Source organism: Ornithodoros turicata, chromosome 4 (assembly GCF_037126465.1).
Source record: "Ornithodoros turicata isolate Travis chromosome 4, ASM3712646v1, whole genome shotgun sequence".
Lineage (NCBI taxonomy): Eukaryota > Metazoa > Arthropoda > Arachnida > Ixodida > Argasidae > Ornithodoros > Ornithodoros turicata.
The window spans coordinates 41,938,231-41,955,644 of NC_088204.1; the positions used below are offsets into that span (position 1 = coordinate 41,938,231).

At 43.8% G+C, this 17,414-nt stretch overlaps 1 protein-coding gene and 1 long non-coding RNA gene across 2 annotated transcripts in view; one reads left to right on the plus strand and one right to left on the minus strand.

Annotated features, from left to right (window-relative positions):
* The window catches only part of LOC135392378 (uncharacterized), a 322,651-nt gene that overhangs the window by 90,680 nt on the left and 214,557 nt on the right, over positions 1-17,414 (minus strand). The gene's annotated exons all lie outside the window — the stretch shown is intronic.
* Positions 13,854-15,781, plus strand: LOC135393049 (uncharacterized). The gene is made up of 3 exons (XR_010422406.1): positions 13,854-14,095; positions 14,208-14,426; positions 14,922-15,781. It is a non-coding gene; the product is annotated as an uncharacterized LOC135393049 (long non-coding RNA).

Here is a 17,414-nt window from a genome sequence, read left to right on the forward strand (position 1 = left end):
TGACTTGAAAACCCGAGACGAGGTACCTCGGGACCTCGCCTCGGGTTTTCAAGTCATGGATCGTCACCACCAGCTCACTTGCTACCTAACTTTCCTTTCATTATTATTCTCAGAAGATTTGTACATAGTCACACTTTGTCTCATTTTGCCTAAAGCCTAGTTCCACCTCTTGCATCATCTCCACATCTTCAATCCCCAAAGCAGTACAAGGCTAAAGTAATCAGCTACTACATAAAAAGGAGGGGGAGGAAAACAAAAGCTGGCACATCTAAAATTCGAAGAAACCCTTGTGCTTTCACGGGGCTACTCACGGCTCAGTCCTGGATCAGATCCCGATGGAAAACAGCTTTTCTGAGCCTCAGTGATAGATTCCCTTGATTGCACTGACTGTGAGGCACAACTCATTGGCTTGGTGGCAAGTGGGCTTGCGTCTGATAGTAAGATTTGGAATAAAGGGAGCAAGGAACATCTCTCTGCGGTCTTAAGAAGGATATCAACATTACCTAACAAGGTACAACATTTCATGTTGCTTTCAGTAAGTACAACACTCCTCATAGCAGTTACCATTCGTGTTGGGAAAGCATGCTGAAGTTAGCTCAGGCAGTGCATCCAGAACTGTGAATCAGGTTCATAGGGAGCACCTGGTGACAGGGACAGCAACAGTGTCCAGTAAAGACTCTCCAGGAATTTTGTGAAGGTTTGGGGGTCACACCTTTTAATAGTGTTGATGGAAAGCAGGGTGTGTGAAACACTGACCTCTGGTAGATGAATTCTTGCTATTTATAGCCAGGTACCCATGTTCTAGTAATCTAGAAAAAGCCTTGGCTCTCTTGGAGGAAATTGCTAATGAATCTGAGTTTGTTTTGTGGAAACAGGTTGTAACTGCCTTTCTATCCACCATTCTTAGTTGCCCTAGCAAAAGCAAATATGTAATGCTGTACACCATATCTGATGCTAGCACACTAATTGCGTTGAGTGTTCTCAGGCTTCTTAAATGGAGCTACCTCGTACATACGCTGTGCCATGTCGGCAAGAACATAAATCAGACTGCCTTTACTTTTTAAATTGGCCCTTCAGTGCTTCATGTGACTGCAAGAATGGCACCCCCAAAATGATAGGCAATGAGAATGATTTCTGCAATGTATTGAGCTTTGTAAAACAGCAACTTTATTTGAAAATATATTCCAAAAGCCGGGTGACGACCTCATAATGTAGCGTCCTTTACTGCAAACACCGCTCAACACAACGATTAAAAACAGAGCGTAAACGTTTTGTCGCCTATCCGGGTGGCATCATCAGTACAACAAAGGCCAAAGACGAGCACATCAGCCTATCTAAGAGGGCATCATACACATCCGATAGGGGGCCACGGTTTGTATTACAGGCTGAAACATCACGCCTGATAAAGCAGGATTCTAAGAACTTTCTAGGGCCCCATCGCTAGTCATGTGCAAAGGTTACTGCACCCAGAGGCGGAGAGTTTTCATTTTCCCAGGGGGGGCAAGGGCGCACCGCGAAATAAGTACTCTAGTAAGAAAAAAAAGAAAGGTAAACCAGATGGATGTCGGTGTGTTATTTCAAAAAAAAAGTGAAATGGGGAAGACAAAAAACGCAAAGAAAAAAGAAAGCAAAAGAAAACAAAAAGACGGAAAGACAAGGAAAAGAAAAATGAAGAACACAAAACTAAAGCTGAAGAATCACACACTCTGGTGGGATCTTATGATGTATGCAGAACTGGTATAGAAATAAGAGGAAGGAAGAACAGAAAAAAAAAAAGAAAAAACAGAGAGAACGTAAACAGTGAACATGTGCACAACTGAAGGCATTACGCCTTTGAAAACTGAGTGCAAAAGGAACAAAATGCATTGAATCCTCGGTGTTTGACCCGAAATGCGCGCAATGTTATGAATATGGTCAATGAAATGGAGCACCGGAAGTTGAACCCGCTCCCAACGAATATGCGTTCCGCAGATTCTACCGTTACACCTCACTGGCAGCTACTGATACCTTTTCGACTGCTTCGTTACATTGATCTGATTGCTTTGGGCGAAATTCAAGCTATGTGTTGTGTCATCCTCTGTGTTTCTTCGCCTCACCTTCTAAGAGTGATATTAAACTGTAGGAACAACTTATTTATTTACACATGGTAAACAAGACTTTCGTGCACGAGACTGCACTTCTTCAGGTTACAAAAATATAAACATGGTACAGGCACATATATACAGTTGAAGGGGGAGTTCTGGCATGAGAGGGTAACATGTTGTTAACATACGAACAAAAACCTCACCTTCTACTGTGATAATGAGTATGGTGGGCGGATACATATTTTACGAATTGCAAGATACATTTTTGGGGTTGGTTCCTCTTCGCTCTTTTGACCCGGGCGCGCCGAGCCCCAAAGGTTGGTGTCAGTCTCTTAGCGGGACTTCCCGGGGGAGGCGGCGCCCCCCCCCCTAGTTCATGTTCCGGGGGGGCAAGGGCCCCCCCCCCCCCCCCCCGCAGTCGGCGCCTATGGCTGCACCATCAAAATATATGTCCCTTAGGACAGCAATGGTAGATTAATTCGGTCTTGGTTAGTTAAGCTAAGCACTAGTAGCCCTGGCAACGTCCCTTGTGTGCTCTTTTAGTCTTGTCCCGCGTCTTTTGTCTATCTCGCCAATGTCGGTTGCATCACATTCTATGCACTCAACTTGATATGCACAGTCAAAATGCCTGATGGGCACAGTGCCCTCCAAATAGCGTATGAAATACGTTGGATGAAAGGAATGCGCACCACCGATTTGACTCATTTGATGTTGTTTTTGATTGTTCTCTGTTGTAGGGATGATGCCACCTGGATAGGCAATGAAACGTTTACTCTCTTCTTAATGTTGTGTTAAGCCGGTGTTCTCAGTAAAGGATTTTACATTATGAACTTTGTTTGAATGATGATTAGTGGTGAGCTTCATACCCTGGCCCACTACTCTAACAATTGCTTGTGGTAGTGTGGCGAAATGGAATAACGAGCCTTGTAAACAATGTACTTGTAAATATATTTATTTATCTCTCATAGGTTGAAGAACCCAGTGTGGGGTTACATAACGGAGGGGCATGTAATCATACAAGACCGATCACCGAAAGGCCTTGCTTTTGACTAGATTAAAATGTGAAGCGATTGTAACATAACAAATGCTGCATGGTGGCGATATGATAGGTTCTCCTCACGAGTTGGTGCAACGGTTACGGTTAGTTGAGAAACTGCATATCCAGTTAGCAGGATCAAATTTTAATTAGGCTACTTTGGCCAACACGCGAGCATACAGCACAGTGTCAAAAGCCCTTACAAAATAAAAAAATACTACATCTACGTGGACCCAGAAATCAAGACAGTTCAAAATGCTGTGAACGAATTCCACTACGTTAGTTTTGCCTGAATACCCTTTTCTAAAGCCATGCTGGAATTTAAAAAAAGAAATCCACAGAATCAACTTGGTTGACAACGTGGTAGTACATGATGTGCTCCATTAGTTTACAGGGAACCCTAAAAAGTGGAGCTGGTTAATAGATAGAAGGAGCATAGTTGTCACCTCTTCTGAAGACAGGAATCAGCTTGAGACCTATGTCCTCGACTCACACACATACTAAACACCTTTCACACCGATTAACGTATCTTCGTTCCAGCTCTTTCACTTTCAGATGTTCATCGCTGTTGAGTGGTCTGTCATTCTTGTAATACAGATTGGAATTGAAATGCAGGTGCATAAGGGGTGCTCTGAAAGAAAAGTGTTTGGTTTTAGTCCTCTTAATGATTCCGAAAACGAAAACAAACTTCACGGTGACTATTCTTCTGAAATGAGCAATTCCAGGATGACAGCAAAAAATATATCTCGCCATATCATTATAGCCACCTGGCACTTCAATTGAATAATGGCAGTTGAAGATGATGACGATTCAATTTAATGGCACATAAGCAACTCGGGTTATAGTGTGCCAAAACCATGGTAAAACTGTGACTTGTTAAATATCAGACGATTATACTAAAATAATATACTTTGTTGGTTGGTAAATTGAGATATAGACAAAAACATAATATGATAAAAATAAGCAATTGAAGAAAAGGCAATTGTTGGCTTTGTGTGACTGATGTCGAGTTTGCCACACTACGTGTTGAATAATAATGTACGCGGATATGCTGTAGCATATAAAGTACAATCATACACACGCTCAATATGTGGTGGATATGTGAAACCAATATATACATACTTACATTTCAAACTTTCGTGAAAAAGGCAGTCCATGTCTGTCGGATTTGCCAGACTCTATACAAAGCCAATAAGTACAGTGTGGAAAGACTGTTTCATCTTTCGAAAGCGGAGGTGCAGCTACCACGACGCTTCCCCATCTCAATGCTTCGGAGCGGTATAGCCTAGTAAGAAGCCATCAGAAGGATCTCATAAAGATAAAAGATGAAAGATGAAAGTTCCAGCCTCAGAACATCAGTTTCTCTCTTGTTCATAAAGATAACTTGGTTGAAAAAGTGGAGGGTTCTGTGGGATACGTAAGAAAGCATACGCGTTACACAACAGCTACGAGAATGATCGACTGCACTTGCATGCTTTTCAGTACGTAGACTTGGAACTTAAAAATAAACCTGCTAACCTTGTTGAAACTACTTTTACGTCAGGACCACACGAGAGCACACTTGGTTTCTTTAGTTGAAGGTATCATCAGGTTTCATCAGGTATCATCAGGTATCATATTGAAGGTATCACCCCATGCTCCTTTGAGATGCAGCAGACAGAATTCGCTGAAGCGAGTGACTGCCGTTGCGGTTCGTCGCTTCGCAGCAGATCAAGAACAGTACACCGCAAAGATAGGTGAAACGTTCAGAATATGGCGACCAACTCCAACACCAACCCAATGACCCGAACAAAGAGGATGAACCGGGAGTCACACAAGTTCGCAGATCGCAAGCTCGGCATACGGCATCAATTACAGCTGACCGGATACGGAAGCATATATGGAACGCGTGTACAGATTGAAAAGAAAATCGTAGAAACTGTTGCAGGTGATAAATGCAGGGTATATTTTTCTTTTTGAGGCTCTGTAATAAAAACATATTAAGATAGAAATGCCATTTCATGAAGGAAATTGACAGGTATTGCGTGACCACGTGACGCGTTTGAGCCAATTGTGTGTGTTGCAAGTGGCCTCCGTGTTGACGTCATCTTGATGGTGGGCCGGGGTGGATATTCTATATAAACGTATGTTTTCTCGGTTTGACGCTAGGCGTGCTGCACTAGGATGAAGCCGAATGTTTAAAATTCGAGTTTAGAGAAACTGCGGGGTTTTAATGCATGAATTTTCGCATGGAGAGTCCTTGTTGGGTGCTCTATCGACTGCAAGTACGAAAGAGCTCCCACAGTTTCTGGTCAGAGTCCCTTTAACCACACACGTGAATATAGACACTTGGCTTCTCTGCCAATAGTGGCCCTACACTTTATTTTGCAACTTCACTGTCCAGTTCTCAGTAAAGTCGAAGTGTAGAACGATGTGTCTCAACATTGCGAACTGATTTTCGGTCCAGATTGGCTTCTTCTGGATGCTATGAACGTGCTCGTGCTTTACGTACAATGAGGCCCACTTGCGTATCTCTTTCAGAAATGCGCGCCCGCTCATGGTCTTCCTGATGAGGTCACCAGACTCCCACATCGCCACAACAACTTCACATTCCGCAGCAATTTCTAGTTTCCTCAGGGTTACATGCTTAGCCTCAGCGCATCCCCTGCACTCCCGGAAAAGGCACGCTTCGCTGGTGGGGTCGCACACACACAAACTTGTAATCGTTTCTTTGCATAACTTTGTTGCAGAAACAGTGTTCGCTGCGATTTTAACAAGTTCGAAGTTGGCGCAGTAGGTACACAGACACTGCAACTGGTAAGGTGCTATTCGAACCCATTTTGGTCGTAGGGAGTAGAACTTGGTCACACCTAGCTTTATTTCCGGATGGTCTTTTTTAACCCTCTACTGCCTGATTTCTATTGCGTGCATTGGAAAAATATTTCAGCGGAAAATATATTAGGAAGTGGCCTATCTCAAAGTCTGCCTGCGAGAGGAAACGCGCATAATCCGTAGTTCGGGAATTACAGGTGTGTTACTTCAAAGCAACACCAGGCAGTTGGAACAATTTTTTTGTGTGTAAGTTTTATTGAACACAAATCATGAATTTGCGAGATGAAATCAACGGATGTATTTAGATCCTTTCCTTGAAATTACTTGTGGGCGACCACGAAACAGTTGTGCGCCGGCGTAAGGCACAGATAGATGTCACACTTCGAGCATTTCACTTTTGGAATACCCGTGCAGCCTTGCTACCTTACAACGGGCCCTATTTTCAGCGAAAACCGGCCAATGAGCAGTTTGGTCACGTAGAACGTCTTCCTGGGGAACCTTCGTGATCTTCCGTCGCGGCTTCATTTTGCTTATCTGGATACTCTTTGGATGGTCTGCCCCGCTTCCGCTCCTGGGTCTTCCATGCTCTGCACAGCACATCTGCCACTTGTGTCTTGACTCAAGGAGGGGCATGACCTTTGACATCCCGAGGGAAGAGCAGTCTCTCCTGTACAAGAGCCAAGCTTCTACACACATCATGTCCATAAAATGAAACACGATGCGGAGATACCATTTCTTCGATCATATTCTGGTTTTGTACAATGCAAGGAGAGAGTCGCAGAGGTCCACGCCACCCATGAATTTGTTATAGGGTTTTACAGCAGATGGGCAGCTCACTGAAATCTTTGTTTTGGTTTTCTTGTCCCGTCTGTGCACTGGAGTAACAGGTTGAACGCCGACGAAAGTGCTCAACAGCAACACAGGCCTGTTGTCAAGCCATTTCGATACGATGAGCTCTTTTCCGTCGATTCTTGTCCTTCTCTCGTCGCAGGCACCTCTCCCACGAGATTTCATGGAGGAATCGCTCTCTATGTGGCAGTTCTTGATTCTGTTAGTGCGAACGGTCCCAAGGCAATCTACACCAGGCTTGCTGAGTCTACTTGCAGCTCAACACCACAAAACCAGTTGTCGAAGTAAATGTGGTGTCCAATGTGACGTGGCACATCTTGTGTGAGCCGCAGCACCACATTCCCACTGACCCCAACATCTGGAAGATAGCTGGGATGTTCAGCTTTGCCAGTATAGAGCTCAAAATTGTGAACCATCCTGCTAGCTCCACAAAGCACGAAAAATCTTGAAACCCCATTTCTTTGTTTTTTTAGCATATATTGTTTCATACTGTGGCTGCCCTTGAAAATAATCATCTGTTCGTCAACGGACAGAATTTCTTCCGTGGTATACTCCTTACGGAAGCGAGAAGGTAGTTCAAGAATGCTCGGATCTTGAAAAGTTTGTCGTAGTTTGGACTGTCCCTTGGAGGCATCTGTGTGTTGTCCTGGAAGTGCAGATTTAGCTTGATGGACTCCCACCTATCCCTGCTCATCTGGTGCGATACAACACCCACGGAACAGTGTTGACTCCAGTGGAGTCTTGTGTTAGGAAGCCCAAACATTGACATGTAGAAGACAATGCCAAAAAAGGTCTCCAGTTCTGAAACAGTCAAATTCAGTGGTTTTGAGGGGTTTCTTTGTACCGAGTGAAGGTTGGATTCGGCCACAATCATTTCAAGAAGATCCTTGCCAACGAGTCTTCTGAAGTATTCTAGGGGTGTGCCAACAGCATCTGATACAGGCAAATGCCCCTGCCCTTCAAGGCATATGTCTTCTGGAACAGACTGGGCCGGCTTCTTCCATATATATTGCCTTGGAACAGCTCCTTTAGCTGTGGACCCTGCTGGTACTGAGTCACACACACCTTCGTCTTCATCTGTGTTGCTACCTTCGGATTCGCTATCTGCAATGAAGCACGAACAAAGGGAAAGCATAGTGTTACATTCCTTCTACAACACAACGGAAGGAGAAGTAGGAAATCTTTGCAGGGAGATACCTTCTGACGGCTGAAGTTGGCTTCTTGACTGTGGTGCAAAATCTGGATCAGCCACATCGTCGTCACTGAGCTCGTCGTCGTCACTTATGTCGAAGTTTGCAGGCAGATACGGCTTCGGCTTCGCCCCGTAAAATTTACGGGTGTCCATGATCACACTTTTTTCCTGCTGCACAGAAATGCGCATGCATGAAGGACTGACCACACACAAAAACACTGTGTTTTTGTGCGTCCCTCCCGGGACGCACACGTATGCGTCCGCCCCGGGAATGTCGGGATTCACAGCAGGTTGTATCAAAGCCGCCACGGGTTATCTCGAGCAACAGAAGTTATCAGTATTAGATTAGTCGCTCGCAATCGGAGGGGGACCATACACGTGCCAAAGTGAGGGCGCTGGAGAGGCGCGATTGCCACGTTAAAAGGACGAGCGAAGAAAGCGGGAGACATTCCCGGGAGGAGCTGGGTCACGGAACGGAGCCGAGCCAGCCTGCGGTGCGCATCGAATGGTAAAATAAACCATTGCTTTGTTCCTTACGATGTTGTCTGTACTTCTTCCGGAAGGGTGAACGGGTCGGGGACGACCCCGAGAGTGGGACTACCGTCCTTTGAGGGACAGAACGTGAATAAGATTCCCACACTAGTTATAGTTACAATTACCCGAGCCAAAAACGGAAACCATTCGGGGCAGCTAGGGTGCTGCGGCTGCCTACTTTCCACCTCTCGAATACCTCGGCCTCCTGTACAGTTCTTTATCCCGTCCTGATTTTCGTTGTTTCTTTCGCGTGTAGAAACTGAAGGCGGTCATATGACACATGCTTCTTTTCAGTGGCAGCCTAGGCTGTGCCACGTTTATATTCCTCAAAGATGGCAGTCCTTATTGTTTTGAGAGTAAGGAACTACAGCATAACCAGTAGAATACAGCAAAAGGTCGTTAAAAAGAGAAAAAGGAAATGAGAAGATAAATGAAGTGTGATGCGAGGTGGCTCCGAAAATCTGGAAAATGGAAAATCTGCGATTTCGAAAAGCAGTAACTAGTTACTGTAACTAGTTACGCAGAAAAGTACCTAGTTGCATCTAAAAGTTACATTTCCCGTACCAGTAACTAGTTACAGTGAATAGTTACATTTTTTGTAACTAGTTACTTGTAGCTAAGTTACTTCCCAAGACTGGTTCGGGAGAACGAGAAGTCTGCTCAAGGCTGGACGGAGGATTACGGATGGGTTGCTGACACAGTTCCCACCAAGAGGTTATGCATAGGGTCTCTCTCAAAAACCTTCTGTGAGGGTCCACTTCAGAAGCCTTTACAATTGTTTCATCCCATAGGGGGAAGCCATTTGAGCATTCCTCCAAATGCTTGGCAATGGACCTTTTTCAGAGCGGAAAAGCGCCTCTAGCGGGAGGAGTCGGAAACACGGTTGGTGGCTCGCGCGCCGCGCTGTGTCTGCACATTTGGTCGAACGCCGTGTGATTGGAGACTTCTGATCGAACTCCGCTTGATCGAAAGCCTTCTGACCGAAAGCTGGTTGATCGACACCGTTTGTTCGAAATACTTTTGTTCGAAGGGAGTTCAAAAGGAGTTCAGTGTGTTGTCCGCACCTATTTTTCTCAAAAATACTCCAAAAGCCGGGAGACGACATAACTGGACAAAAAAGGTAGATAACTCCGAGAGCTCCGAGAAATCCGCACTGATGATGTCCGTCGCATGACGGACGAAACGTCTGAGTAAACCTTGTTACTTTGTTATGTTAAGTCGGAGTTCTGTATTTTTTTTTTGTCCACCTATTTTTCTGTAACTTTTGACGCTACTCTCTCTGAGCGTACGGAGCAGGCAACCAGTGTCCTCTGCTTTCTTTTTCTTTTTTTTCTTTGCTTTTTCAGTTGAAGAGGGGAGACCACGGGTTATTTGCATATCTTTATCATTCACGAACAGCACAGTTGAATAGAATAGTGCGGAACAATCCGGCGGACCAGTAGGACACATCTTGAAGAAAATGGCCTCATGTTGAGCACAGCCGATAATTCGTGCTTCTTCTGGGCACCCTTCACATTGCTGGCGGCATATCTAAAGGGGACGGTGTGGAATGGGATAGCCATATGTGCGAACAATGAATGTATATGTATATATGTACAACGAAAGATATTGAATTACCAGGCATACAAAATCTTCGTTCAACCTTGTTTAGAATATGCATCTGCACTGTGGGTCCCTACACATGCGCGCTATCAAAAAAGAAGAAAAGAAAAGACAGTACAAATCTCTGCTCCCGGCTTATATTGTCTAGGTTTCGAAGGACCTCTTCGCTAACATGTATGTTGGAAGAACCAAATTTAGATTCACTTGAACATAGGCACAAGGCAAATAAATCAGAACTCTTCTTTCTCCTATACAGTGGTGGGTTAAATACAAGCATTAATAATACATTGCTCAAATTTGTCCACATTCGACGCGAATAAATCATCCAAAAATATCATAGATTTATTTGATTTATTTAGAAAATGCTTATTATTTGACATCAATTATTATTTGACAAAGTGTTGGGGATTAGGGGAGAAAAACGTATATGGCATGTTTAGTCACTATGTGTTAGAGCAGAAAAAACTATCAAGCTGTCGAACGGGCTAGGGTGAACAACCCAGGCTCTTGGACGGCTTTTTGGACGTGAAAAAGTGGGTTAGCATGAGGAATGTGTTCACGGGCAAGTCGATTGCACATGACGGATGTTCCTTAAGATAACGGCAAAGAAATGTGGAACGAGGCCCATGAAGGCCTAACATACTTTTACAAGGCAGCAGTCATACCAGGCACATTAAACATCTAGGGTTTCTGTACACAAAATGGGTAGAGTGTGTGCCCTTTCAGCGGTACCAGAATGGCTTTTATGTGGTTGACGAGCAAAAACAACCCATGAAGCTGAAGATAAGAAGGCTAAAATTAGGTAGCTAAGAACTACATGCACTTGTGCAACCAACGGCAACGCATCGTTGAGGCATTTTTCGGCACGGAGTACGCGAACCAAGGGGCCCCGGCCGTGCTATTCTGACCACCGAGAGTCACCAAAGATGATGGCGGCGGCGCGCCGCAGCTCGCGCACGCGTCGCACGTCCACCTGAATAACGCCCATTTCGGAGTTTGAAGCTTTATTTTTTGCCTTTGATGAAAGCTCCCTCAGACGATCAGTTAAGCAACGTTTTATCTGGCCAATGAATCCTTCCATGAATGAAATCCTTCCATCTGCGGAGAGTCAGCTTCTCCGTTTGAATGATGCTGGTTACCTCCAACACATGTTACTTGGTGCTCTAACTGTTTTGTTAAACACCTTGCTTCCTCGTTCGCCTGAAACTAAGCCCTCTGTCTCCAAACGTGTGGTATTACCTTGCTTCCACAAAGTGCCTCACGACTTGTTGGACGTTGCGAAGAAATTTCAAGTCAACCTTGTTTTCAATAACAACTTCCGTCTCGATCGCCTCACGCCTTTCGCGAAGTTACCTGCAAGAATCACCGGAACAAATTCGTCTCCTGTTCTTCAAACGTTGTTTATCCGATCCTCATAGCTTGTGGTTTCTGTTATATTGGCCAGACAAAACGTTGCTTAAATGATCGTCTGAGAAAGCATTCATTAAAAGTAAAAAATAAATCTTCGAAGTCCGAAATTGCCAAGCATTTGGAGGAATGCTCAGATTGCTTCCCTCTATGGGATGAAACAATTGTAAAGGCTTCTGAAGTGGACCCTCACAGAAGGCTTTTGAGACAGACCCTATGCATAACCTCTTGGGGGAACTGTGTTAGCAACCCATCCGTAATCCTCGGTCCGGCCTTGAGCGGACTTCACGTTCTCCCCGAACTGACCTCCTATATTTTGTCCTCAACTGGTTGCTTCTCTTCCCTCTGTTTGTGTATATATTTCTTGTATGTAAAGTAAAATTTTCAGCTGTGTTTCAGACTTCGTGTTGTGTCTGTCCCTTCGTGTTCCCTAGTCTCGGGGTTTTATATTATGCATTGTATCCAGTGTCTCACTACTTCGTTGTGTGCAGGAAAGGACAGCTCACCAAGAGTACGAATGAAGGGACTACGAAAAACGGTCTGAAATGGTTTAAAAACGGTCTGTGGACTTATTCTGTTTTGTTTTTAAACCGTTGATTGACGTGACTTCCTTTCTTCATTTCGTTATCTTGCGTCGTTCATGTTTTTTCTTCTTTTTCTTTCTTTGTTGCCTTCTCCCCAAGTTTAGTGGATTGCATCAACTTGCCATTTGGTTAACAATTGAGTGTCGACTGACTTCTAAATCGAGGTTAATTAAACGTAAACCGCAACTTTCTCGATTGCGCATAACACAGTCCGGAAAAGTGGCTTCTTTTTTTTTTTTTTTTTTACGCCGATGGATTTTTTTAGCTATACCCTTACATCTCTGCCTAGGGGAACCCTAATATTGTTCCCTTACCGGTCGAAACAACAACCTGATGCGTTAAAAAAACGGCTTTCAAAGACATTACATTTTGTTGAAGCAGCGGTATACGTATATTCTCCCGCTCTTGATACTGTCACCATTTCATTCCGCTCTCTAAAAATGAGAAATTGTCCCGAATCATTCCAACTGCAGAGTTTCAGTTCAGCAAAAGAGCCACACCAACACATACATGATGAAGATGACTGAGGACATTCGCCACTACAATATTGGACCACTACCCCACGGCTCACATGGAGTTATGAGATCTGTAATGATGGTCATGATGAGAAGGTGATGCGCAGAGTAGAAACTTGAGTTACAAGTCCACGCCTCGTCAACACACATTGTTGGTAGAATGCAGAATTAACGTTGAATATTGCTGAACAATGTAGAACGCAAAACGCGAACGTTGATTCCGCGCTGACATTACGTAGTCAATTCAGCATGACAAATCTTTTACGTGAATATAACATGGATTTGTTGCACACAAATTAACAGTAGATTGTCATACGTGAAAACAGCGTCGATAACTGTAATGGAAAGTCACAGAAGGACAGACGTCGAATATACAACGTTGCTTTTGCGAAGATTTTGCCTTATGCCTTTAGCAAAAAGCATGCTCAAACAATGGATCTGCCGCGCAGGCCGTTCAACAGCGCTTTACCATGGTTGCTTTTGCGTGACTCTGCTACTGTTAACATTGCAAAAGATCGTACAAAGAAAATATTAATATGGTAGTAATTCGATACGTCGGAAACCTACAGCTGATGGACAGCCGGTAAGTGCTCACTCAGTAATCCAGACACGGGTATTTTATCAAATTCAGAGCATCTTGAAGATCCTACCTATAATCAAATTCTATTCATTTCAAAGAAAAATAAAAGTTTGGGCGTTTGAGCCCCGTTTTCTCCGCCATCCGCCTTCACCCCATCTTCTTAAAGGGACTCTGACCAGAAACTGTGGGAGCTCTTTCGTACTTGTAGTCGATAAAGCACCCAACAAGGACTCTCCATGCGAAAATTCACGCATTAAAACCCCACGGTTTCTCTAAACTCGAATTTTAAACATTCGACTTCATCCGAGTGCAGCACGCCTAGCGTCAAACCGAGAAAACATACGTTTATATAGAATATCCACCCCGGCCCACCATCAAGATGACGTCAACACGGGGGCCACTCGCAACACCCACAATTGGCTCAAACGCGTCACGTGGTCACGCAATATCTGTCAATTTCCTTCGTGAAATGGCATTTCTACGTTAATATGTTTTTGTTACAGAGCCTCAAGAAGAAAAATATACCCTGCATTTATCACCTGCAACAGTTTCTACGATTTTCTTTTCAATCTGTACACGGCGTTCGATATATGCTTCCGTATCCGGTCAGCTGTAATGCCGAGCTCTCTAACTGCGAACTTGTGTGACTCAAGGTTCATCCTCTTTGTTCGGGTCATTGGGTTGGTGTTGGAGTTGGTCACCATATTCTGAACGTTTCACCTATCGTTGCGGTGTACTGTTCTTGATCTGCTGCGAAGCGACGAACCGCAACGGCAGTCACTCGCCTCAGCGAACTTCTGTCTGCTGCATCTCAAAGGAGCATGGGGACCTGATGATACCTTCAACTAAAAAAACCAAATGTGCTCTCGTGTGGTCCTGACGGAAAAGTAGTATCAACAAGGTTAGCACATTTATTTTTCAGTTCCAAGTCTACGTACTGAAAACCATGCAAGTGCAGTCGATCATTCTTGTAGCTGTTGTGTAACGCGTATGCTTTCTTACATATCCCACAGAACCCTCCACTTTTTCGACCAAGTTATCGTTATGAGATCCTTCTGATGGCTTCTTACTAGGCTATGCCGCTCCGAAGCATTGAGATGACGAAGCGTCGTGGTAGCTGCACCTCTGCCTTCGAAAGATGAATCAGTCATTCCACACTGTGCTTACTGGCTTTGTATAGAGTCTGGCAAATCCGACAGACTTGGACTGCCTTTTTCAAGAAAGTTTGAAATGTAAGTATGTGTATATTGGTTTCACATATCCACCACATATTGAGCGTGTGTATGATTGTACTTTATATGCTACAGCGTATCAGCGTACATTATTATTCAACACGTAGTGTGGCAAACTCGACATCAGTCACACAAAGCCAACAATTGCCTTTTCTTCAATTGCTTATTTTTATCATATCATGTTTTTGTCTATATCTCAGTTTACCAACCAACAAAGTATATTATTTTAGTATAATCTGATATTTAACAAGTCACAGTTTTACCATGGTTTTGGCACACTATAGCCCGAGTTGCTTATGCGTCATTAAATTGAATCATCGTCATCTTCAACTGCCATTATTCAATTGAAGTGCCAGGTGGATATAATGATATGGCAAGATATTTTTTTTTTGCTGTCATCCTGGAATTGCTAATTTCAGAAGAGTAGTCACCGTGAAGTTTGTTTTCGTTTTCAGAAACATTAAGAGGACTAAAACCAAACACTTTTTCTTTCAGAGCATCCCTTATGCACCTGCATTTCAATTCCAATCTGTATTACAAGAATGACAGACCACTCAACAGAGATGAACATCTGAAAGTGAAAGAGCTGGAATGAAGATACGTTAATCTGTGTCAAAGGTTCTTAGTATGTGTGCGAGTCGAGGACATAGGTCTCAAGCTTACTCCTGTCTCCAGAAGGGGTGACAACTATGCTCCTTCTATCTATTAACCAGCTCCACTTTTTAGGGTTCCCTGTAAACTAATGGAGCACATCATGTACTACCACGTTGTCAACCAAGTTGACTCTGTCAATTTCTTTTTTTAAATTCCAGCATGGCTTTAGAAAAGGGTATTCAGGCAAAACTAAAGTAGTGGAATTCGTTCACAGCATTTCAAACTGTCTTGATTTCTGGGTCCATGTAGATGTAGTATTCTTTTTATTTTGTAAGGGCTTTTGACACTGTGCTCTACGCTCGCGTGTTGGCCAAAGTAGCCTAATTAAAATTTGATGCTGCTACCTGGATATGCAGTTTCTCAACTAACCGTAACTGTGGCGACAACTCGTGAGGAGAACCTATCATATCGCCGTGCAGCAATGTTATGTTATGTTACAATCGCTTCACATTTTAATCTAGTCAAAAGCAAGGCCTTTTGGTGATCGGTCTTGTATAATTACGTGCCCCTCCGTTATGTAACACCACACTGGGTTCTTCAACCTATGAGAGAGAAATAAATATATTGCCAAGTAAACTGTCTACAAGGCTCGTTATTCCATTTCGCCACACTACCACAAGCAATTGTTAGAGTAGTGGCCCAGGGTATGAAGCTCGCCACTAATCATCATTCAAACAAAGTTCATAATGTAAAATGCTTTACTCAGAATACTGGCTTAACACAACAATTAAGAATAAAGAGAGTAAACGTTTCATTGCCTATCCAGGTGGCATCATCCCTCCAACAGAGAACAATCAAAAACAACATCAAAGGAGTCAAATCGGTGGTCCGCATTCCTTTCATCCAATGTATTTCATACGCTATTTGGAGGGCACTGTGCCCATCAGGCATTTTGACTGTGCATATCAAGTTGAGTGCATAGAATCTGATACAACCTACATTGGCGAGATAGACAAAAGACGTGGGACAAGACTAAAAGAGTCAGGGCTACTAATGCTTAGCTTAACTAAACAGGACCGAATCAGTCTACCACTGCTGTCCTAAGGGACATATATTTTGATGGTGCAGTAACCTTTGCTCATGACTAGCGATGGGACCCTAGAAAGTTCTTAGAATCCTGCTTTATCAGGCGTGATGCTTCAGCCTGTAATACATACCGTGGCCCCCTATCGGATGTGTAAGATTCCCTCTTAGATAGGCTGATGTGCTCATCTTTGGCCTCTGTTGTACTGATGATGCCACCCGGATAGGCGACAAAACGTTTACGCTCTGTTTTTAATCGTTGTGTTGAGCGGTGTCTGCAGTAAAGGACGCTACATTATGAGGTTGTCACTCGGCTTCTGGAATATATTTTCAAATAAAGTTGTTGTTTTACAAAGCTCAATACATTGCAGAAATCATTCTTGTTGCCTATTGTTTGGGGGTGCCATTCTTGCAGTCACATGAAGCACTGAAGGGCCAATTTAAAAAGTAAAGGCAGTCTGATTTATGTTCTTGCCGACATGGCACAGCGTATGTACGAGGTAGCTCCATTTCAGAAGCCTGAGAACACTCAAAGCAATTAGTGTGCTAGCATCAGATATGGTGCACAGCATTACATATTTGCTTATGCTAGGGCAACTAAGAAGGGTGGATAGAAAGGCAGTTACGACCTGTTTCCACAAAAGACACTCAGATTCATTAGCAATTTCCTCCAAGAGAGCCAAGGCTTTTTCTAGATTACTAGAACATGGGTACCTGGTTATAAATAACAAGAATTCATCTACCAGAAGTCAGTGTTTCACACACCCTGCTTTCCATCAACACTATTAAAAGGTGTGACCCCCAAACCTGCACAAAATTCCTGGAGAGTCTTTACTGGACACTGTTGCTGTCCCTCTCACCAGGTGCTCTCTATGAACCCGATTCACAGTTCTGGATGCACTGCCTGAGCTAACTTCAGCATGCTTTCCCAACACGAATGGTAACTGCTATGAGGAGTGTTGTACTTACTGAAAGCAACATGAAATGCTGTACCTTGACAGGTAACGTTGATATCCTTCTTAAGACCGTAGAGAGATGTTCCTTGCTCCCTTTCTTCCAAATCTTACTATCAGACGCAAGCCCACTTGCCACCAAGCCAATGAGATGTGCCTCACAGTCAGTGCAATCAAGGGAATCTATCACTGAGGCACAGAAAAGCTGTTTTCCATCGGGATCTGATCCAGCACTGAGCCGTGAGTAGCCCCGTGAAAGTACCAGGGTTTCTTCGAGTTTTAGATGTGCCAGCATTTGTTTTCCTCCCCTCCTTCTTTTTATGTAGTAACTGATTACTTTAGCCTTGTACTACTTTGG